This window comes from Cryptomeria japonica, chromosome 3, assembly GCF_030272615.1.
Source record: "Cryptomeria japonica chromosome 3, Sugi_1.0, whole genome shotgun sequence".
NCBI classification, from domain to species: domain Eukaryota; kingdom Viridiplantae; phylum Streptophyta; class Pinopsida; order Cupressales; family Cupressaceae; genus Cryptomeria; species Cryptomeria japonica.
Window position 1 is genome coordinate 907,592,971 of NC_081407.1, and position 26,282 is coordinate 907,619,252.

The following is a 26,282-nucleotide window of genomic DNA, read 5'->3' on the forward strand; positions in this document are numbered from 1 at the left end:
ATTATCCTTTTTTCTTAAGTCAAGGATCCATATCAAACATCAAGTCAAGAATCAAACATTAATTGGATGTCAATCAAGTTTAATAAATCATCCATAATCTAGGATCACATTTTTAATCCTTCAATCTGACATCAATCTTCAATCAACCCTTCAATCGGGTCAAATTAGTCAATCTTTTTCTCCAATCAACCAATCCTTTAATCGAATCAATCAAGTGATCAATCTTTCGATCAAATTTAATCAATCAATTGGATCAGTCCAACCAATCAATCCATCAAGACTTTTCAATCAATCGTTCAACTCAAACACAAAATAAAACCAAAAATTAGTATTTTCTCAATGCTTGGTCTTATATCCCAAAGTTGCAACATAGTCTATGTCATTAATGACCATTATTACTATCTCTTTGACTATATCATGTCTAGAGTTAAATCTTTTCATATCGTTATGCCTTATCACCTCAAGCCAGAGGTTGGGTTCGCATCGATTCATCCTGTTTCTTGAGTGCATCCACTTGAGTAAATTTTGTGTCGCATTACCTAATTAGACAAGTGTAAAATTGCAATTTGAGTGCCAAGCTTGAAAATCAATCCCATTGTTTTAAATCAATCCTTTTGTCTCTTCAATCGTACATCAAGCCAATGAAATCGGTCATCAATTTTGATCCTTGGTTTTAGCATTGGTTTTAATGTTCACATCTTTTTATCTTGTGGTTCATTCCCGTCACCACTCGATCCAAATCAAGACAAGTAATTGCGCAAGAACCTTCTTAATTTGGTACAAGATTCATTGACCCTCAACCAGATCCTAATTTAGGTGTTACACCCATTGCTTCAGAAAATCCATCTTTCAATTTTGACCCACGTAATCAAGTCCCTTTAGACGAGACCATGGTCAATTAACCAAATGAAACGGATGTCCAAATTAGTTCTATAGACTATTTCCTCCAAAATACGTATAATTCTGAAATAGTGGAGGATATTATTGAGAGTTGCAAGAAAATTATTTTTTCTAACATGGTCGCTCAAGGCATGACCATTGCCTCTTTAGTTACGCTAGTGACCGCTAGTCCTCAAGAGACACCTCAACAAAAAATCCTCTCTCGATGTCATCACAACTATCTCAAAAGCCAACATCACTCTCACTTTCTCAACATCAATTTGTGATATCATCGGAGCCACCCCAACCACGGGTCCAATCATAGGTGGCGCCACCTCCCCAAAGTAACCAATATGTATCTATGGAACTGGTACTTATGGGAATGCTTGGCAGACATTATCAACCCTTTTACGCCAAATCATCAAGATTTGCACCACTTGCATCCTTAGGAGGAATTACCCAGTCAATCACACCATCGACACAACTTATCACATCTATCCCCATGATGATTCAAATACCCATTACGTCCAACATGATCCATGTTACTCTCTTTGTCAATCTAGTCACATGACCATTGAACGTATCTTCAACACAAACATAAGCCATGACTACTGGAATGCCTAGCTATCCCCAATTTCCCATCACGCAAGATATGACTGGTTGCATGATCTTTGTCATACCAAAAGCCTTGGTAGATCCACATGCTCCTTCTATGCCCCAAGTTTCTAATGTGACTCCACCTGTGTAGTCTATGTCGCAAGTCCCCAATGTGTCGCAATACCAACCACTCATATCTATGTAATCTGCAATAACACAACAATGAGTTAGCTACTTGCAAGCGCCCTCCTCTTCTCATGTCACGATCAATACTTACCAATTATTAGGTGTTGCTAATATAAATCCCCCATCCCAAAATCAACAAGTGAGTACATATAATCATGCTTATGCTGGGGGCAATTATCTTTAGGGCGTTACACATCAAATAAATACAACTCAAAATCCTTTGTATCAACAAAAATATATCATTCAACAACCAAACGTCACTACTTACCACCAATCTCTATTGGTTGAATCGCATGATCCTATGTATAAACAACCGCTAGTTTACCAGAATATGGAAAACTATCAACAATCACAACAACCTCATCATGTCCAGTCACATCTAGTTGCATATCAAATGCCATAGTATCAATCTCCTTCATCATCATCGTCCATCTATTTCCTGTCAATAGTGAATGGGAGGAAATAAAGGAAGCTCTTAAAACCTTACAAGAAAATAACTCCGAATGAGTTTTCAAATTTGAAGAGCTTTCCCCCTATCTTTTTGATAAGTCAATTATTGCCATACCATTCTCTAGACATTTTGAAATGCCTAAATTTGATAAATACAAAGGGAAAGGTGATCCTAGGAATCACATCAAAGAATTTTAAATGGCTTGTCAAGAAGTGACTCATTATGACTTGTGGTTTTTTCCCAAGAGTCTTAGCAGACCTACCTTAGAGTGGTTGTCCAAATTACCATTTGGAATAATTATTACTGTGTGAGCTTGAATTTCGTCCTCAAAATGATACCTGTAATAAGTTAATTTCACAAAATACAAATGGAAATGCATACAAGAAATCCAAATTCAACCAATGAAACTACATGAAATACATACTAAAATAAAATATTATTTTACCTTCATGATTTATGTCTCATTGTGTCCTAACTCCACTGTTCCTGGTTGCAGATGGTGTGCTCTCAAACAATGCATTGATGGCTTCCAAGATGGCATATGAAGAATGGACTGATAATTTGTAGTTAACTGATGCTTATGATATGCAAATACTACATGGTTATGCTAAAATGATTATGTTAAAATGATATATGATATTTGCTATTTGCTATTTGCTTCAAAAACTCACGGATGCATATGATTGATTTGAAGACTCTTGAAGATTAACTCTCTCTCAACTGAAGCTCTTGATTTTATAGACCTTGAGAGGATTAGATGATGTGGTTTAGATCAATGGTCATGATCAGATTTGTAGATTTGAATGGTTGTGAGCAAAGGTGAAGGTTGAGAGAAAGGGGGAAGGAGAAGACAAGTGTCACTCATCTCACCTTGACTGGGTTGCTGACTGAGGGAATCTAGGGATGGTTGGAGAAGATTTAGGCATGGGAGGACAAGTGGACTCAAGTCCTTCCTAAGATGTAGGGATGTTGGAGATAATATAGGAGAAGGTTATGAAATATGTGTACGTACACAATATTCATTGAATTTTGGAAGTTGGAGATAAATGATCAATTAATATTAAAAAAATATTAATTTCCTTAGCCACATGATGGATGAGTTGGCAAAGGGAAGATGAAGTGGAGATGGAGGGTGAGTTGGATAAGAAAGATTAAATAATTTAAGAAATTATTTAATATTTGAGACTATAGGATAGGAGAATAACTATTAAATATTAGATATTTAATTGTTTGGAGAAGATAATTAAATATTAAATATTTACTTAACTTGGTTAGAAAGGATAATTAAATATTAGATATTTAATTAATTAGAAGAATAGGATAAATGAATTAATTAATAGAAAGACATGAAAATGAATTAAATAAATTAATCTTTTCAACTTAACTATTTAATAGAGGAATAATTATTAAATAAATATAAAATATTTATTTAATTGCTCATAGCTAATTTTATGTGTATACATTTTGCCCCTCTTTGAAATAATGTCAAGAGAACATTGTTTCAAAGATTAAATGGAGTCTCGATAATGCGCCTGATAGAGATAAAAATCATGATTGTGTGCCCCCCCAAGAGATTGATCGTGAAATTGTTGAAAATTCTGTTTTGAACGATTGATCTCATGATAATTGATAAAAATTTAGTTAATTAAATTCATTTGTAAAAAACAAATTAAATTGCCCCATTTGAAATTAATTACTCTTCAAATAGTAAATATAAAATTAACCAAGGCTAATTTTAATTTCATTGTTATCCTTGTCAGCTTGTGGAGAAAATATTCTTGCTGAGGTGGGGAAATGGTGATTCCCGTGGAGAATCATCGATTTGAGCATGTTCGGCGTTACCAACGACCTGTCGAGCATGGATATCCGGTAGGTATCTTATCCCGAGCTTTGTTTTCAAATTTTTGTCCAAAATTTTCATGTTCTAGGCGCATTTTTGAATTTTCAAATTTTTTTGAATTTTTTCGGCGTTAGGTTAGCGCTTTTGCAATTTGTTTTAGCGCAAATGCATTTAGAATTAGCGCAAATGCATGTTTTAGCGCAAATGTCTGTTTTGTTAGCACATATGTTAAAGTTGTTAGCGCTTATGAATAAGATAGCGAAAAGTGATTCGTTTGTTAGCGCTTTTGCTCAAATTTGATGTTTTTGATAAGTGCAAAGGCTAAAAATCACTTTGATGATTAGATTTAATGTGTTTAATACACATTGATGATGAAATAGGGTCTTGATTGAGTGATTGCATGATTGATAGATTGATAGATAGTTTTGATTGTTGGATTGATTGATAGGATTGATTTGATTATCTTGATTGATAGAGTAGCTTTGATTAGCTTGATTAGCTTGATTGATAGATGAGCTTTGATTAGCTTGATTGATAGAGTAGCTCTAAAAAACCGATTTAGTTTCTGATGTAAGAGCTTAGCAGAGTTTTGAGTGAACTCAGTGTTTGATAGAAAACCATGATTGATAGGTTTTAAAATGTTTTGATAGCGTAAATTGCTTCAATTTGATTTGATAGATAGATAGATGATGACTGCTTTAGTTTTGATTTGATAGATAGATGATGATTTGATTCAGTTTGATTTGATAGATAGATAGATTTGATGATTGAGTTGACTTCTCTTGAAAAATAGGAGAAATTTGATGTTCTCTAGTGTCGGGAGAAATTACCGGTAGTGTGTCATTTAGTTCTGGAGTTGACTCACGCTGAGATTAGACATATGGATGCCTGTGGTTTATGCCATTTATTGTATATGCCTAAGATTATGTATAATAGAGGATTATTGACGGCGTTGGCTGAGAGATGGCACAACGAGCATAACACTTTCCACCTGCCAACGGGTGAGATTAGTGTGACTCTTGAGGATGTCTACAGGAATTTGCACATCCTAGTGACTGGCGAGCTAGTGTAGTATGATTATCAGGACCGGGTTGGGACAGAGGCTTGCAGAGTCACGTTTGCTGATGAGAGCATTGGTAGAGGAGAGATCCGATGGGTTGATATGGAGATGTATTACGAGCCTCTTCCTATTATTCTTCCTGGTCTGATTGGAGGATTTATATGTCCTGATAGGAGATCACGAGGTTTTTCAGTTGGTTGGGGTGAGATTATCCTGAGTATGATGCAACATCGTACTCGATATGCTTGGGGTGTTTGCATGCTGACACACTTATATCATGATCTTCACCAAGTAGTGTATGGTGAGAGTGCGAGTTTGTCTACATGATGCACTTTATTGCAGATCTAGTGCTGGGAGCACATTGCTGTTACTCAGCCTATCCATCATAGAGTTCGGGGAGAGAGGCAGCCATATGTATATTTCTATGTAGGTATCTTTACTCAGCATAAGCTAGGTAAGATGGAGTATTGGCATTGGGTGCTTGTTTCATTGGACAACATTACTTGGAGACCATATGTTGATTGTGAGCCATGGATGGATGATGCACATACATTACCATTTATCATGTAGAGAAGATATCTCATTGGTCATTGTTGAGAGACAATTGATTGGTTGTATTTTGAGAGTTTGGTATCATCCAGCCTATGCCTACTGGTGTGGCAATATATGCTCGGCAGTACAGAGATAGGCGAGATTGGGGAGCTTCTTTGTCATTTGAGATTGCTCGTGCGGAGTTTGTTGGTACTTTGAGAGTGTCTTATGATATGAGATTGCACATTCTTGATCCCGGGGTTACTGCAGATTATGCTCAGTATATATTAGCTCATCCATTTCCTCGTATTATTGATCCAACAGATCCTCCTCCCAGCTCAGGAGATGATGATGATGACTCAGATGATCTAGTTTCTAGGAGACGCAGACGGAGACAAGAGCTTAGAGCTTCTCATGAGGCTGGGGGAGGTGGAGATTATGGTGGGGATGGAGGTGGTAGGAGACCTGGACGGAGGGGAGGTCGATTGAGAGTCTGTGGAGGACCGTTTGGATCGACTGGCAGGATTGAGAGAGCACGTCCTATGGGTGGGAGAGATGTTGGACGGATTGGGAGGGAGCATGGCAGGGCAGGCATGAGATCACCGAGAGGGTTGCCATTTACAGGAGGTAGGGTGAGTGGACTGGATGGGGGTTACGAGAGAGGTATTGATTTTGGACAGATTCAGCCAGACCCTAGGGTTATTGTAGCACATGGTGGAGATGATGAGGATCCTGAGGATCATGTTCCCCTGATTAGACGACGGGTTTAGAGAGTTACTCGGATCAAGATTCTAGTAGTTGGATAGGTTGGTGGTGAGGGGATTGGGGTTCATGCACCACAACAGGATTTACCAGAGCAGGTTGCACCAGTACATGATATGCCAGAGCAGGATGCACCGGAGCATGATGTTCTAGTGTAGGATACCATTGAAAGTTTGAGAGCACAAATTGATTAGCTTCGAGCACAGGTGCAGACTCTTATGACTGAGCGGGATAGAGCTGTTAGGAGACAACATGATACTCAGGGCCTTCTTGATCACATTCAGCAGGTTGGATCAGGTACTCTCTCGGCTGACACTGTTAGAGCATTAGTTCGGGCCAGGAAGGAGACTTCCCACTGGCGACAATGATATGAGGAGATAGTTGCAGAGATCCAAAGAGTAGGTAGTTATCATACCACTGTATTGATGTATACTAGCAGTGGCGAGGTCATGGGACCTCCTCAGAGGAGTGGTGATCATGGGAGACAGACATCTGGAGGATCTTCTCGCCCACAGCCACAGAGATAGATAGAGTCAGGTGGTAGTGGTACAGGACAACTGTGACTTGATTTGTATTTGATGAGGCATTTGTATGGTTTATTTGATATCATTGTATACTTGGACTTTTATTGTTTTATGATGATCTATATGCAGACATAGACTCTATATGATGATGATGATTTATTTGCATGTATGTTTTTATTTGATGATGATCTATATGCTATGATTATATGGATGCAGTGATTATATAGATGCAGTGATTATATAGATGTAGTGATTATATATATGATGCCATGATAAATGCTTTTGTTTGATTTTTATTTTATTTTGATGGGCTTGGATGCAAATGAAAATGATTATTATCTTTAAATGATGTAAATGCAATGATCTATATGGAATGCAAATGAATTATTGATTTGATGCTTATGATGATGAAAATGATATACATGAAATGTTTTTGTATTTTATATGTAATGTCTATGAATCTAAGTGCAAAGATGCAACTAAATGATCATTAATGGAATGATAATGCAAATAATAATGATGATACACTACATGATGAATGAAATGCACTTAATTGAATGCAAACTAAAGCAAATGATGTATATACAACTAAATGAAATGGATAATGATTTAAAATGATTCTAAAATGAATGCACCTATAATGATTAAATGCAAATTGTTTTTGTTTGTCCAAGTATACTCAATCTTTATTTATGACCATTGATCTGTGAATGAAATGAAATGCTTATAATGCAATTGAATAATGAGCTAACTAAAAATTGTACTACCATTCTTCATATTATATCTTGTAATAGTGCTTTGATTGCATCATTGAGCTTTGAAATGTTGTAAGTGTTGGCAATATTGCATTATAACAGACAATGAAAGATTGTTGGCATTTCATAAGGATATTGAGAAGGTTGTTGACGATTATGGATATAACTGATTAAGGATGTTTACTGTCTTGATATTATTATTTTGTTATTGATGTCAAGAAATTGATTTTCTAATTCAGTATGATGTTGCCATATCTTGAGAAGTATGATTTGAAGAATATAAAGATGTCGGTAAAAGACACAGGAAAGAATATGATGAATAAGGGGATGAATAAGGTATTCAATGGGCAACTATTACCGAGTCAGACAATGATGAGATCATGATGTTTAGATTGTTTTAACATCATACATATGTTGCAAATTGTAAAGGCTAATACTATACTTTGTTATCAAGCAAAGAACCTAGTCGGTAAACCCTAAGGAACCTAGTCGGTAAACCCTAAGGTTATTGCTATCGGTTAATGAAGGCGGAATGTCTACCGAGTGAAGTTTAGTATTTACCGAGTTGTTACTGAGTTGTAACCGAGATATAACATAATGCATTAAATGTTTGCATGCATTATTTAATGAAGGAAGCTAATGAGCTGGAATTGATTGAATGATTGGTATGCCATTAATATAGTTTGTTAATGAATCTATGGCAAAGGAAAGTTGGCATGAAGATCTATAGCGCAGATTGAACCGCAATACCCTGGCACAAGTTCCAAGAAATATATGCAAGTTCCTAGGTGGGGTAAAACATTTTCAGATCGAAAGATGCATTGAACCTGGACAAGATCAAAGATCTAATGGCTATGATTGATCATGGGAAATGTGATCAAGGAGATTAAGCGGTTACCTAATTGTTTATAAATAGGAAATTGTTGATAAACAATGGATGTGGGCAAGTGTATGCACATGGATGCTACATAGTGATTACCGAGCACAAAAGCTTGAAGACCTGTTTGAATAACAAAGTATAGAAGCCTAGTAGATGGACAAGATTAGTTCTATGTCCAGATTGTATTGAACAAATAAGAATCTGCTTTAGCATTTTAGATGTGAAGTTGCAAATAGATTTTATTACTATTATTTTGTGAAAGTGACAGAAAATCTCTTAATCGAGTGGACTTAACAATCTTATTTGTAAAACCCTCTAGCAAGGTGACATTCTGATTGAGTGTTTGAAATCCTTTAACAAGGTCACTTCTAACAAGGTGAAGATCCTAATAGATCTGAGGGAAATCCCTTAATCGGGTCACATCTAGCAATGTGTTTGTAATCTTTAACAGGATTTGCTTTTAACTGAGCATACTCTAGAAGAGTATATTTCTTAGTGGGTCCGAAATCCCACAATGGTTTTTCCCTATTTGGGTTTCCACGTTAAATCTAGTGTTATGAGGTTTATGATGTTTATATGCTTTTGAGTTTGCATGTTTAACAGTTTTGGTTATATTACTGAAATATATGTTACCGAGGTTGAATCTGATGTTTTTATGGAAGATTAAGTTTGTATGATTCACCCCCCCCCCTCTCATCTTGTTGGCTATTGGATCTGTACTTATATTAAGTATCAGAACTATCAATTGGTATCAAAGCTTTGGACTCCGAAAGAAAAGTTTAAAGGCACTTGAGTTAAAGATCCAAAGATGTATAAGAGGGATGCACCAAAGCTGAACAAGTCAAGTTTCTCTACATGGCAGAAAAGGATGAAGCTACATCTATCAGGAGTTGGAGAATATGCTGTATACTATCTGGAGAATTATTTTGTTACATCGAGCACCTATCCATTGACTATGGAAGAGATAAAGGCAAAGTAAGAACATATTCAAGCAATGATTGAAATAACATCTGCATTGACCGACTCAGAGTTTAATGATCTAGAAGGTTGCAATGATAGAAAGGCAACGTGGGATAAGCTCATATCAGTATATGGAGGAGATGAACATGTTCAAAGAGAAAAAGTAGATAGTCTAAGAGGACAACTTGAATCTATGAGGATGAATGAAGGTGAGAACATAACTCAATACAGTACAAGACTAAAGGAGATTGCCAATCAAATCAAAGGAGCAGGTGGAACTATTGAAGAAAAGGATATAATAATTAAGTTGTTGAGAACCCTTCTACCAGCTTATGCAATCCGAGTCTCTGCAATCAATGAATTGAGGTCTGTACCTAATATGCCAGTTTCTTTAGATGCTACTATTGGTAAGCTACATGCATTTGAATTAAGTAACTTTGATAATAGTGGATCTTCGGTAAATAAAGTTGAATCTGCATTTAGTTCTTTTCATCTTGATGAATCTAATGATTTCAATGAAAGAAAGTATAAGTACTTTGAAGGAGATCACAGTGGAGCAAGTGAAAGATTTCATAAGAACATGGAGGCAGTACACAAACTGTATGAGGAAATCAAAATTCAAGAAGAGTTTGAAGCACTATCAGCAAAGGTAAGTATAAAGGAAAGCTACCTTTGAAATGTTTCAATTGTGATAAGATAGGACATATGGCTTCTAACTGTCCTGACAAAGATTCTACTGAAAAGAGAGATTACCGAGATGATAGACAGAAAGACAATAATTACAGAGGACACCGAGACTTCAGAAGAAGAGATAGAAAGACATGTTTAGTAGGTGATGAGGAATCCAATGATTATAAATCAGATGAGACTGATACAGAGGAAGTAGTTTATGTGGCTATCAAAGATGGATCAGATGAAGAAAGGTATGAAGAGAAAGCCCTAATATGTCACATAAACACTAATGATTCTTGGATCATAGATAGTGGATGCTCACATCATATGACAGGAGATAAACACAAGTTTGTTATATTAGAAGATTATGATGGAGGCTATGTCAGATTTGGTAATGATGCACCATGTCCAGTGAAAGGTAAAGGATCTATAACACTTCTTGACAATGCAAGATGCAATGATGTTTATTGGGTTGAAGGTTTGAAATACAATTTGTTGTGTGTAGCACAGCTAAACAACACAGGTTACCGAATAGAATTTCAGAAAGGAATTGTCAAAGTTCATGACAAGAATGGAAAGTTAGCTACTACCGGGACACAAACAAAAGGTAACACATTTAACCTTGACTCAACTCATAACAAGTGTTTGCATGCAAAGATAGATGATACCTGGTTATGGGATAAAAGGTTTTGTCATGTAAATTTTGATAATCTGATCAAAATAAGTAAGAAGCACCGAGTAAGACGTCTACCGAGTCTTGAAAAACCTGAGAATGCTATGTGCCGAGGATGCCAGATGGGTAAGATGACAAGATCAAGCCTTACAAGTAAGTCTTACACTTCTAAGGGAATTTTAGATCTAGTGCACACTGATCTTTGTGGTCCTATGAAAGTTCAAAGTTATTATGGTGATAAATATTTCATATTATTTGTGGATGACTATTCAAGGATGATGTCAGTAATGATTTTTAAAGAAAAATCAGAAGCTTTTCAAATGTTTAAATGGTACAAGGCAAGAATTGAAAATGAAATAGGAAGACAACTAAAATGTCTTAGATCAGATAGAGGAGGAGAGTTGTTACCGAGTTGTAACTGAGCTATAACAGAATGCATTAAATGTTTGCATGCGTTATTTAATGAAGGAAGCTGATGAGATGGAACTGATTGAATGATTGGTATGCCGTTAATATAGTTTGTTAATGAATCTATGGCAAAGGAAATTCGGCATGAAGATCTACAATGCAGATTGAACTGCAATACCCTGGCACAAGTTCCAAGAAATATATGCAAGTTCCTAGGCGGAGTAAAATGTTTTCAGATCGAAAGATGCATTGAACCTGGACAAGATCAAAGATCTGATGGCTATGATTGATCATGGGAAATGTGATCAAGGAGATTAAGCAGTTACCTAATTGTTTATAAATAGGAAACTGTTGACAAACAATGGATGCGGGCAAGTGTATGCACAGGGATGCTACATAGTGATTACTGAGCACAGAAGCTTGAAGACCTGTTTGAATAACAGAGTATAGAAGTCCAATAGATGGACAAGATTAGTTCTATGTCTAGATTGTATTGAACAAATGAGAATCTGCTTTAGCATTTTAGATGTGAAGTTGTAGATGGATTTTATTACTGTTATTTTGTGAAAGTGACAGAAAATCTCTTAACCAAGTGGACTTAACAGTCTTATTTGTAAAACCTTCTAGCAAGGTGACATTTTGATTGAGTGTTTGAAATCCTTTAACAAGGTCACTTCTAACAAGGTGAAGATCCTAATAGATCTGAGGGAAATCCCTTAACTGGGTCACATCTAGCAATGTGTTTGTAATCTTTAACAGGATTTACTTTTAACCGAGCATACTCTAGAAGAGTATATTTCTTAGTGGGTCCGAAATCCCACAGTGGTTTTTCTCTATTTGGGTTTCCACGTTAAATATGGTGTTATGAGGTTTATGATGTTTATATGCTTTTGAGTTTGCATGTTTAACAATTTTGGTTATATTATTGAAATATATGTTACCGAGGTTGAATCTGATGTTTTTATGGAAGATTAAGTTTGTATGATTCACCCCCCCCTCTCTCATCTTGTTGGCTATTGGATCTGTAATTATATTAAGTATCAAAACTATCAGTAAGAAAATACAAGAAACTTGACATAATGATTCAAGATGAACTGAGTATTCCTTACATGGATTTTGATATAGAAAGTTAATACAAGCAACTTGATATAATGGATCAAGTTGACCTGAGTATTGCTTGCAGAACAGACAAGGAGTATCTCCTTTCATGCATGACTTGGAACGTCCTCCTTGATCTTTTGCCGATCATATCCTGAGACAAGTTCATACCATAGTAAGAGATAAACCACAGACAACAATCAAAGAAAAATAATCATTCCCCATCATAGCTTCTCTAGTCATGGACATCCTTGAGTTGCATAGAGTACATGATTAGCAATAAAATCAAGATATAAACACTGAATATTGCATGTCATTCACATGTTCTTATGGTCATTAACTGATATAATCATCTTGATGAATGATCTTTAATAATCTTGTATTACTTGCTGATCGATTCTTCGGTTTCTGATTTTCATGATTTAGTTGTTGATAAAATGTCTTGATTTATTTGTTGCTTTGTTGCTTATTATCTGTTTCAAAATCCTAGGTGTTTTTGTTTTTTCTAAGTTTTTCGAATGTTTTGGATTTTTAAAGGTTCAAAAGATCACCTTAGCAAAAGGAATTTGGATTTTGCCCCCAGTGGAAACAAAAATTTATTATGGATGTATAAATTGATCAAGATCCAAACCATGGAAGAATACAAATGCAGATTGATTGATTCTGACAAGGTCCAATACAGTGACTATGACAAGTATGTCAAAGATTGATAAATGTTGGTAGGCTGCATATTTTTTGCTAAATGGTTCAGAGCAATGGATGCGAAAGATGGAATGGATAAGCTAAAATATATGGAAGCGATAGATGCAATAGGATGGAGTGGATAGGTGCACAAAGTGATCTCATAGATGGAGGAACCTACTTCCTAGATAGCGCATGTTTACCAGGTTTTCACCATCTAAATTTATTGCAATTTTTTTGATTTTATATGCTTTTTATTGAATTTTTTAGGACTGTATATGCTTTTTATTGGTTTTTTAGGACTGTATATCTCAAGCATAAAATTTATTGAGATGGATAGAATTGATAGGTTCATCAAACCAATCACCTTCAGGGGTAGATAACTTGTATGCTCTTGATCCATATGTTGCTACTATGACAAAAGGTCCTAGCCAATTCGGTTCAAATTTTCCCTTCTTTTCCCGGTCTTGCTGATTTCTTGGATTCTCCCTTAGAACTATATCGCCAATCTGGAAAATACGTGGCTTGAATCTATGGTTATAGCTTCTTTCCATTCTTTGTTGGTATACTTTCAAATGTTCTATTGCATTTTGGCGACGTTCCTGAATCAGTTCTAGTTCCTGGAGTCGAGAGACTCGTTGTTCTTCTTCTGGTATAAGACCGTGCAAAGATACTCGTAGAGAAGGTATCTCTACTTCTATAGGTAATATAGCTTCTAATCCATAGACTAGACAATATGGTGTTGCCCCCGTTGGAGTGCAGACGCTAGTTCGGTATGCCCATAGAGTAGGATTTAGCTGAATGTGCCAATCCTTTCCAGCTTCATTGATTGTTTTCTTCAAGATTTTCAAGATAGTTTTGTTTGATGCCTCAGCTTGACCATTACCTTGTGGATAATATGGAGTAGAGAACCTATGTTGGATATGAAACTGTTCACATAGCTCTTTCACATCTTGATTTTTGAATGGTCTTCTATTATCAGTGATAATGGTCATAGGAACTCCATAGCGATAGATTATGTAATTCAAAATGAATGATGATATTTGTTTTCATGTCACTGTTGTTAAAGGCACTGCTTCAATCCACTTAGTAAAATATTCAGTAGCAATCAGAATGAACTTATGTCCATTAGAAGACGAAGGATTGATCTTTCCTATGAAATCAAGGCCCCATTGTGAAAATGGCCATGATCCTGTCATAGGATATAACTCTTGTGCTGGTGCATGAATTAAATTTCCATGGATTTGACATTGTTTACATTTTCTAGCATAGGTGAATGAATCTCTTTCCATAGTAGGCCATAAGTAACCCATACGAAGAAGTTTCTTAGCCAATGTTAAACCACTTGAGTGTGTACCGCAAATACCCGCATGAATGTCATTAAGAACTCTCTCAGATTTGTCTTTTTCAAGACATCTCAACAATGTACCGTCTAGACCATGCCTATATAGGATATCAGCAATAATAGTATAGCGAGAGGACTAACGGATAAAGTTTCTCTATTGATTACGAGATAATTCAAGAGGAAGGATATGATCTTTCAAATATTGGTAGGTTTGACCGTATAAGGATTTACGGGTTCATGATATATGAAAAATTTGATAGGTATGTTGGGGTTGGATGGTAGGGGTTAAGATATCTTCCATGAGAAATTCATAATGCTATTGATTCTCTTTATTTTGTAAGAGAGATTCTATTGTAGCCATTGCATCTGCTGCTTTATTCTCATTCTTGGGAATCTGGGTGAATGTGATTTCTTTAAAGTGTCCTTTAAATTCCTCCACCAGTTGTTTGTATGGCATAAGCTTATCATCCTTTGTTTGATATTCATCATTTACTTGATTAATGACAAGTTGTGAATCACCATAGACATGGAGTTCTTTGACGTTCCACTCAATAGCCATTTTAAGCCCTATAGCTAATGCTTCATACTCTGCAGTATTATTAGTGCATGGAAATCACAGTCTATATGATTTTGGAATTGTGTGTCCTTGAGGTGTGATGAAAAAGATTCTTGCGCCTGATCCATATTGAGTGTACGAACCATCAAAGTACAATTCCCAAAAGTTTGTACTTACTGTCAAGATATCCGCATCAGGAAATTTGATGTGCAAAGGCATGTCATTTTGTAAAGGTGCATCAGCCAATTGATCAGCGATAACTTGTCCCTTGATAGCTTTCCGCTCAACATATTCTATTTCAAATTCACTCAGTATCATAACCCATTTGTCTAGTCTCCCTGTCAATGTTGACTTGCTCAACAAATATTTGAGAGGATCTATCTTTGCTATTAGTTTCACAGAATGAATCAACATATAATGTTGTAGCTTCTGAGTTGCAAATACAACTGCTAGACATATCTTTTCAATTGAGGAATAATTTAATTCGTAGCCAACAAGTGTTCTGCTAATATAATAAACTACTCTTTCCTTTCCTTGATCATCATGTTGAGCTAGGAGAGCGCCTAATGATACACTTGTTGCTGAGACATAGAGTAACAATGGTTTCCCTTTGGTTGGTGATATCAGTACTGGATGACTCATAAGATATTCTTTTATTTGCAAAAAAGCTTCTTCACATTTTAGATCCCATTTGAATGGAATATTTTTATGTAGAAGATGGGTAAATGGAAGACATCTATCGACCAATTGAGAAACAAATCTCCTGATTGATTGCAACCTTCCTTGTAAAGATCACAATTGACTTATGTTCTTAGGTAACTCCATCTCCATGATAGCTTTAAATTTTCCAGGATCTACTTCAATGCCACGAGTTGATATAATGTACCCAAGGAGCTTTCCAGAGGCTACCCCAAATGCACATTTCTTTGGATTTAATCTCAATTGAGATCTTTCTAGCCTGTCAAAAATCTTGCTTAAAATGTTCAAATGTTCTTTTCTTGTGTGAGATTTTGCAAGTATGTCATCGACATAATCTTCCATAAATGTATGCATCATATCATGGAAAATTGTCATCATAGCCCTTTGATAAGTTGCTCCTGCATTCTTAAGCCCAAATGGCATAAAATTCGAGCAATACATTCCCCACTCACAGGTGAAAGCTGTCTTCTCTTTATCTTCAGGTGCGATTCTTATTTGATTATATCCTGAGAAGCCATCCATTAATGAAAACATCTTGTGTCCTGCTGACAAGTCCGCTATGATATCAATGTTTGGTAGTGGGAAATCATCTTTTGGACATGCTTTATTCAGGTCTCTGAAATCTATATAGACTCTTATGCTCTTGTCTGGTTTTTATACTGGTACAATACTTGAAACTCATTTTGGATAAGAAACTAGTCTTATGAAATCCGCTTCTAATAGTTTCTTCAGCTCAGTCTTTACAAGAAGAGCAATGTGCGGATGCATCCTTCTTAGCTTCTGCTTAACAGGTTTTGCTTTTAAATCCACATTAAGATGATGCATGATAAGATCAAGATTAAGTCCTGGCATATCTGCATAAGACCAAGCAAAATTTGTTTGTTTTTGTGTAAAGAATTTCATGTATTCTTTCCTCTCTTTTTCTGATAATGAGGCAACAAAATGAAGTATTTTAGGATCCTTTGATGTACCAATGTTTGCTGCTTCTATTGGTTCTATCAGGATAGCAGATCTCTCTTGAAAATATGCAGGAAGAATATCAAACTTTCCATCTTCTGGCGCCTCAAGGAGGTTTTCACCATCAGATATGTCCTTTGTTTTCTCTTTTGATTGCTCTAATGTTGCCATGAAATGGTTTTCAACAATAGGTCTCTTTCCTTGTTTTATTTTGCTTTTGCGACTGGAAAATTTGGCATTCTCCTGATTATGAGAAACATCACTTGATTCTGCAATGGAAGATATCTTAGTTGGGATGGGTTCAACAATGTTAAGGTACATGGCTAAGTCATGATCATTAGAAAAGACATTCAGTTCGGGGTTGTCTAAATTATCCCAATCAATTAATTCAGGATGAAGAAGGGGTGAATCATAATTGCTGTCATCATTAGGTGTTTCAACATTCATGACATAATGATCATAGTTTGGCATAGAATAGTTATTGTTTAAATGTTTTTGAGAATTGTCTTTCCCAAGCGTTTCCAAATTAGTCTTAACAAAATTAATATTAGCATTGTGTAGTTCAGACTCAAGTGGTTCTTCAACTAACGTTTGTCCCTTTAATGAATGGATTATGTCGACATGTACATCTTTAACACTGCAAATTCCTTCTTGATTGACCTCATCTATATTTTGGAGTTGACATACTTGTGTATGTGATAAAGAGGATTCTTTTGCTAGATTTTGTCTTCTTTCAAATTCAACTTCTTCTGGATTAATAGTCAATCCAACTTGACTATCTCTTAATTCTTCTATGGTTCTTGCACATATGATCTTTGTTTGCACTTCTTATGGCATTGCTTCTCTATCTTTGTCATTCCCTTTTCTTTTTGCAGACGCCTCTTTTCTCTGAATTATGACTCTCTCTTGTCTTCTTTCTAGCTTCATCTTTTGTTCTGCAATAGACAAGTCTTCTTTCGTGATAGCTGCTTGATCTTCATTATGTTCCTTACTTGATGTAGTGGATAAGGCATCTGGACTCCATTCATATTCATTAGAATCTGTCTTTGAATCCTAATATAAGATTACTCCACTATACCATACTGGAATGTCGTACAGTGCAAAAAGTTCTTTGATTTTTGTCAGCTCTATTTTTACCGCTTCTAGAATATCTTGTTCAGATTTTGCCTTTGTTTGTATTTTCAAAACTTGTTGACAAGATTTTTCATCACCTTGGATGAGAATCTCCTCCTCTTTCTTTTCATTTTATTCTTGCTTCTTTTGTTTATTGGTTACTGTTTCGACCGCTTGATGTAGCTTTTCTTGCCAATTTTCTTCTTTAGAAACTGATTTCTTTCTCCATTTTTGTTGTTGATGATTATGTTGCTTTTGATTAGACTTTAGATATCCTAGCCTAGATTTATCTTCTGTGGATTGTGAGTGCAGACAAATAGGTTCTGAAATACCTTGATGTTGCTTACCAATTGGTCCTTTTCCTTCATATACCATCTTTTGCATGATTTCATATCCTTTGCCATATTGTTTTATGGGAATATTGACTTCTACTACTATTGCTATAGTTTTGTCTTCATCCTTGTATAACCGACCAAGAAATGTCTTTGTCTTCACTTTCCTCTGTAAGAGTTCCAACACTAACAAATGTTCCTTTAAACATATGTTTTGATCTTTTTGATGGCTTTGATTGAATATATGTAGGCTTTCCATATGACTTAGGGGAAAGTGGAAAATTATGCAAAGAATATTTTCCCATTCCTTCATCATTTAACTTGAGCTTTTCTTCAAAAGTTTCCTATAACTTTGCTTGAATTTCTTTGGTAGGATATACTGATTCTCTGTTATGCGGAATTCTTGTATCTTGTGCGGGTTTCAAATTATTACAATATTGATTGGAATCTACAATTATAGTGATTTCTTTTCCTTCATGAGGAAATTTCACAAATTGATGATATGTAGAAGGAACTGCTTGCATCTTGTGAATCCATGACCTTCCTAGAAGAATGTTGTAAGAGAGGTTCAAATCTAAAACCTGACACAATGTATCCTTTTCCACAGGTCCTATCCTTATTGGTAGCACAACAGTTCCTTTAGAAGAACGTTCTTCTTCATCATAAGCTTTGATGGTTATTTTCTTTTTCGGGTCTACTGCATTCTTTGAATATCCCAAAGCTTTTATCAAACTTAATGCACAAATGTTTAAGCCAGATCCTCCATCTATGAGCACACGCTTGACACAAGTTTTATTTATGGAGACTTCAACATGTAAAGGAGCATTGTGAGGATGTTGTAAGGATGCGTCATTATTTTCAAAAAATGATAAGAAATGAGGAGCTATGAGGTGTCCTACCATGTTTTGGAACTGATCTACATCCAAATCTTTTGAAACTATTGTTTCCACCAAAGCTTTCTCCAAAATTTCCTTATGCATAAGTGAAACTTTGAGAAGTTCCAGAATTGATATTTGAGCGGGTATTCGTTGTAATTGCTCTACTAAATTGTATTGTTGTGATGTGGATGTTGGGTCTTTTGCTATACCTGGAAAAGTAACCTTTGCTTTGCTTCTCGTGATAACATTGATTGGTTCTGAAGATGGATTTTCGTTAACAATGATCACATTTACCACATCATCGTATGTATAAGTATAATTAACTTTGGCTTTTCCTTTGTCATCTTTTAATTGGGACGATTCACCTTTTTCATAATTCAGAAGTGGAGTTTTAAAAGCCAAGTGTGATTCGTTTGTCTTATGGCTATCCACTGTGATGGTTCCATTATCGATTAGATCTTGGATAAGGTGTTTCAATCTCTGACAATCATTTGTTAGGTGTCCTTTATTCTGATGGTAATTGCAAAAATGATTGTCATTCCACCAATTGGGCTTGACTGGTGGTTCATAACTTCTTTCTTCTGGAAAAACAATCAATTTGTTAGCAAGCAAAGTTTTTAGAGCCGATTCCAAAGATTCTCCAATGTTTGTGAATTTCCTCCATGGATTGGAGAAAAAGGACTTGGCTTTATTGTTTTCAAGATTGTTATTGCTTGGGATATGACTTGATAGATTGAAAATTGGTTGTTGCTGTTGTTTTATAGTACTATTATCGTCATTCCCTTCATTGCTGACATTCCTATTCTTTGACCAGAACTTGGGTTTGTCATTGTTGTTGTTGTATGAATTATTGTAAAGTTTTAGTTCTCCTTTCTTTACCATTGCATTCTCTATTTTCAGACCATTCTTGATCATTTTGGCAAAAGAGGGAGGACATTGCATCCTTAGTCGATAACTCATTTCACTGATAAGATTATGAATGAATATGTCCATTTTTTCTTGATCAGGTACATCTCTGGGATACCTATTAAACATGCATTTCCATTGTTGTAGGAAAATCATAAAGGATTCACCATTCTTTTGTTTAACATTGCAAAGATCCAACATTGTTATTTCATTCCTTATATTGTAGGAGTATTGTGAAATAAACCTATTCACAAGTTCTTCGAAGGATTTGATTCCGGATGGTAATCTTGAAAACCACTCTATTTATTGTCCATTTAAACTCCTAGGAAAAAAATGCATAAGGTAAGTTTCATCATGAGAAAATCCTATGCTCATAGTACAAAAATCCCTAATGTGATCTTGAGGATTAGATTTTCCATCGTATTTGTCATATTTAGGAATCTCGCAATGTTGCGGAAATGGTATCATATTCAGATTTTTATCAAAAGGATATGGGCATATATCTTCTAATGAATATTTCTTGGAGCTTGTCCCATTTTGCATGTCTTGTATTTGTTGTTGTAGAGCTTGTATTTGTTGAGTAAGGTTTGACAATGGATTATCCACATAGTTTCTCCTTGTTTCTTCGTGAGTTCTCTTATCACTACACTCTTTTCTTGTGTCATCCTTTTCTTTCCTTGTTTCTTCATGACTTTCTTTGTTTACATCCTCGTTATTTGGATCATCTATATTTTGGGTGTTACTTGCCTCCACATCTTGTTTCAATCTTTCTATGTTAAAGTCTTGTGGTAGTTTAGCTCTAGATTTTGCCAACATCAAGAGATATTTTTCTTTTTGTTGATTTCATGGATGGGCCATGCGCTCATGCTTTGATTTTTAATTTTGTTCTTTTGATTTTTTCGATTTTTTAGTTTTTGAGACATTTTGTGATTTTTTTTTTGAGCTTTTTGGATTAGAAGAAAGATATATTTGGTTTCCCCAATGTATAGAAAGACAAGGAATGGATGAATAGATGAGCTGAAGATGAATGGTGAAATATGGAGGTAGCTTATGAGGAGACACGTCAAGAGATTTTTTTGAAATCATGTTTTTGTCCTTAGTTTTGATCAAGATCAAGGATGGAAAGGGGATATGGATAGGAGAAACAAGATCATAGATAGTGATAGATGATGGAAGAAATGAATAGTTAGGATAGATGGTATAGATTAGCATGAAGCAAGATCATAGATAGCAATGGATGAATTTAGGTAGAGTAATGGATACTGGAGGAAGGATAATGGGAGATGTGGTATGAAGAATAGAGTGGATGAAACTTTGACCCCAAGTATAAAGGTCTCCATTTGTAAAGAGGTGATATGTAAGATTGTCACAATATTTAGCACTACTTGAATAAGTGTTCCTGAACTTTTCAAAGATAGAGACCCAACCCACACTTAGAACCTCTGGAAAATTCAACCAAACATATCTAGAAACTAGGAAGTAGACTCAAAAGGGAAGAAGAATCCCAAACTGGATCAAGGTACTTAGTCTTTGATTACCCATGTGTGTGCAATTGGGTTCATTCTGGCTCATATGATCATTGTAATCTTTAGAATCCAATGTGGCTAGCTACACGAGTTACTCTGACTTCAAAAGCATCTTGGATAGAGCCTCGCTACCAGAAAGAATCCGTAGCTCCAATGAGGTTATCGCTGTAATATCACAAATATTGCTCCATTTCCAGCCAGGCGTCCATAGCCTCGATGGGGTTACTCGCATTTTCCCATAGCCAAGGTTTTGATATTTCATTTTTTTTTTCTTTTAGATATTTCTTTTCCTGATCATGCTTTGGATCTTTTGATATTGTCTTTTTCTTTTCTTATTTTGATTGCATTTGCTTTTAAGTAATGAAACTTACATGGGTTTGATAATTACAGTGGCATTGAAGCAAGATTTTAGATTTTTCACTAGCCATGTTTTTGACTAAGAGATCACAATGATTTAGAGAAATTGATTAAGTGTATGAGATATAGTAATCAAAAGATGTAGGTACCAAGATACGATAAGTGGTTCTTTTCTGGATTGAGTGTGTATCCCAACCAAAAGATAATGTTAAAGAGGAACAACCTTGGATTCTGAAGTGTATCATGAATAGATATCTAGGAAAAGGACCGAACATGAGATTCGAGCATGGGCAAGCATGTGACAAAATAACACAAATGCCTATTTCATAGATGATGAATTTATGCAAAGGATTGAATGAAAGGGATGGAAGGATAGAAAAGAGGTGTTGGATAATAGATAGAATGTTTGAAGACTTGCGTGAGGATAGATGGAAATGTATTCAAGATGAGTGTTGGTACACAACTTAAGAAGTGATGAAGAGATGGAGGAAAATTGAATTTTGGGACATAAGAACCCAAAATAGATAGAGAAAATGATGGAAGAATAGTTTTGAAAAGATGTTTAGATAGTTGTTTGAAACAAGTTCAAAGATGCGTTCCTTTGTTGATCTTTCTTATGGATCATTTGAGGTGATGGAATGGTGGATGGAGGGAAGTAAGGACCCAAGATGGATGGAAGGGATAGAGAGTTTGACTTTGGAATGAAAGGACCTAAAATGGATTTGGAGGATAAAGAGTTTGAATTTCAAATGAAAGGACCTAAAATGGATCTGGAGGATAAAGAGATTGACTTTGGAATGAAAGGACCTAAAATGGATTTGGAGGATGGAGAGTTTGACTTTGGAATGAAAGGACCTAAAATGGATTTGGAGGATGAAGAGTTTTCTTGATCTTTACTTGGAGTAGGATCATTTGAGTTTCTGTTTTCCACTTGATTTTGAATTAGATTAGTGAACGAGATGGAAGGGATATCATGCTCTTTCTTAGGAGGTGGATGTTGAATGGGACTCTGCTCTTGAGATAAAATCGGATCATCGTGGATGGAATACCAAAATTTTAGAGGATCATCATAAGATTCTTGATAGGTAGGAACTTGATAAAAAATGGGATTAGATTGGAGAGCCATGATATCTTGATCTTGATTTAGGCTAGGACTCATTTCCTTTGAATAAGCTTCTTCTTTTTCAAGTGAAAAGGGATGGTCACATGAGTGATCAAAGTTTCAGTTTAGATAGGTTGATGTTGTTGAATTGATGGATACTTCGTTTTAGATAGTTGAGCTCACTAAGTCGAATAGAGGGTTTGTTCGATAGGCCCCTATGACAAAGCACATCAAATGATATGGATAAAGTCTCTTGATATGGAAACTTGATTTGACTAACTTGAATACCTATCTAGGTATTGTTGTCATTGAGATAGTTGGATGATATACTCTTGACCACTTGGTTTGATCTGGTGTTTCAAATGTTGGAAAGCCTTTGTATTACCCTTTTGATCAATTGTTTTCAGCAATTTGTTGGATTTTTGCTCACTTGTAGATGATAATCTTCTTCAATTTTTGACCATTTGGAACATGTTACAGACATATAAGACACAATGTTTAATAAACAAAATGCACAAGCAAGTACAAATCGTATGGTAGGCTGAGACAATAGTGGTTGAATCTCACATGGGGTTTCCCCTGAGGCTATGTTATTCAAAGTAGATATTTAGATACTTGATCCCACTGGCTCCACCCTCAACACTCACTTCTTCGAGGCAGACAAGCACTAGTTTCCATGAAAACTCCCCATGGAAAACTTTATATCTCTACTAGGAACCGTATGTATGTGAGCCACTTCAGAGGTCCGACCTCCTGCGCCAACAACTAGAAAGATTTTGACAACTAGTACAGGTGGTTTTTAGTAAAGGTTTCTGGTCATGTGGTCATACATGCGGCACTTTTGGCTCTGTAAATCCAGAAGGTTCCCAGCCTATAGAGGTTACACTCCATAGGTTTTATGGGGAAACATAGTGTCGGTATGAACTTATCAGCACATGTTGTTTGGTTTTTTTGCCACAAACATAATTTATTTATAGTGGATTGGAAGGACTCGGTATTGGCCTATTTCCACGTTAGGTCATTCCCCTCTCACTGTCCCCCTCAAGGCAGCTCGGGAATGCAGACTCTCTAAAGGATTTAATTGCTTGAAAGTAAAGAAAGCATAAAAGAGTGGGTTTGGCTTTTTGGTCACCCAATTAAGGGGAGAGCATATGCCTACCACTTTCAAGACACAAAATATAAGTGTTCTTTTTAACCTTTTCAAAGCAATTGTTGGCTAAGTCCTATTTGGAGATGTTGCTCCAACAAGCATGGTGTTTATTTTATCCCCACATAGCAAATGATTTTCTAAACTAAGAATTGGAAATCCTGGTCAGCAAAATGAATCGTTGCAAAAAGTAACTTGCTTTGTAAGAATGGACAAGTTGATTGTTCTTTTTAACTTGCAAAAAATAAGATTGATTGTGTTTTTTACCTTTGCAAGAAAATGAAAGATTGTTGTTCTTTTTAGAGCCCAAAATTTGAGGTGTGAATCCCAACTTTGCAAGAAAGTAAATGTTTGATTTGTTGTTTTTTTTACCTTGCAAATGTGGTTATTTTTAGAGCCAAAAAACAAGGGAGGTACTTTTTAGAACACCAAATTGAAAAATGAAGTTCCTTTTACCCAAAAGGAAGTATGAGTTCTTTTTAACCAACTTAGACAAAGCTAGAAAAGAAATAACTAAATCCTAACTTAACTCCTCCAAATCTGCAAGAAACTATTAGAAACCTGCAATAAAAAAGAAAAAAGTTAGTGAAAATCCAAAACCTTAGGTGGGCTTCCACAAGCCTAATTTCAAATCATGGTTACAAATTTTTCACTCCTGATTTTGAAATGCCCTGAAATTTAAGTCTGAAATTTTGGGGATCTTCCAAAAACTAGATTTTGCATTATAACTCCTAAAGGTCTGAAACCCCTCTCAAACATCCTGACAATATATATGGAATATAACTTAAAGTATAAGATAGCACATTTGAAAGAGAGTGCAAAATTTTTAATCAAATCTTGAAATTAGGCTTGTGCAAGGGTAATATATATGGAATATAACATTTAAGTATAAGAAAGAGAAAAGAGAAGAGGAAATGTCACTTATACTTAAATGTTATATTCCATATATATTACCCTTGCACAAGCCTAATTTCAAGATTTGATTAAAAAATTTGCACTCTCTTTCAAATGCGCTATCTTAGAGAACATATGCGCTAAAACAATTGTCAAATGCGCTAACCCATCTGTCAAATGTGTTAATTTGCATTACAAAAGCGCTAACCTATGTTCAGAAGTGCTAACCTGCGATGCAAATGCACTAACCTGTGATGCAAATGCACTAACCTATGATGCAAATGTGCAGATTTTCAAACAAAAGCGCTAACCTACATGACATATGCACTAACCTATGATGCATATGCACTTACCTATGATGCAAATGCGCTAACCTATCGAACAAAAGCGCTGTCAGAATTCACACATGTGTGAATCTGCATTACAAATGCATTAATTTTACTTTTGCGAGATTTTTAAAGGTATATGCAAGGTCCATGAGCCCCATGGTTGGCACCAAAATGTGTCGACTTGAATTTCATCCTTAGAATGCTACCTGCAATAAGTTAGTTTCACAAAATATAAATGGAAATGCATACAGGAAATCCAAATTCAACCAATGAAACTACATGAAATACATACTAAAATAAAACATTATTTTACCTTCATGATTTATGTCTCATTGTGTCCTAACTCCACTGTTCCTGGTTGCAGATGGTGTGCTCTCAGACAATGCATGGATGGCTTCCAAGATGGCATATGAAGAATGGACTGATAACTTGTAGTTAACTGATGCTTATGATATGCAAATACTACATGGTTATGCTAAGATGATTATGCTAAAATGCTATATGGTTTTTGCTATTTTCTATTTTCTATTTGCTTCAAAACCTCATGGATGCATATGATTGATTTGAAGACTCTTGAAGATTAACTCTCTCTCAACTGAAGCTCTTGATTTTATAGACCTTGAGAGGATTAGATGATGTGGCTTAGATCAACGGTCATGTTCAGATCTGCAGATTTGAATGGCTGTGAGCAAAGGTGAAGGTTGAGAGAAAGGGGGAAGGAGAAGACAAGTGTCACTCATGTCACCTTGACTGGGTTGCTGACTAAGGGAATCTAGGGATGGTTGGAGAAGATTTAGGCATGGGAGGACAAGTGGACTCAAGTCCTTCCTAAGATGTAGGGATGTTGGAGAGAATATAGGAGAAGGTTATGAAATATGTGTACGTACACAATATTCATTGAATTTTGGAAGTTGGAGATAAATGATGAATTAATATTAAAGAAATATTAATTTCCTTAGCCACATGATGGATGAGTTGGCAAAGGGAAGATGAAGTGGAGATGGAGGGTGAGTTGGATAAGAAAGATTAAATAATTTAAGAAATTATTTAATATTTGAGACTATAGGATAGGAGAATAACTATTAAATATTAGATATTTAATTGTTTGGAGAAGATAATTAAATATTAGATATTTAATTAACTTGGTTAGAAAGGATAATTAAATATTAGATATTTAATTAATT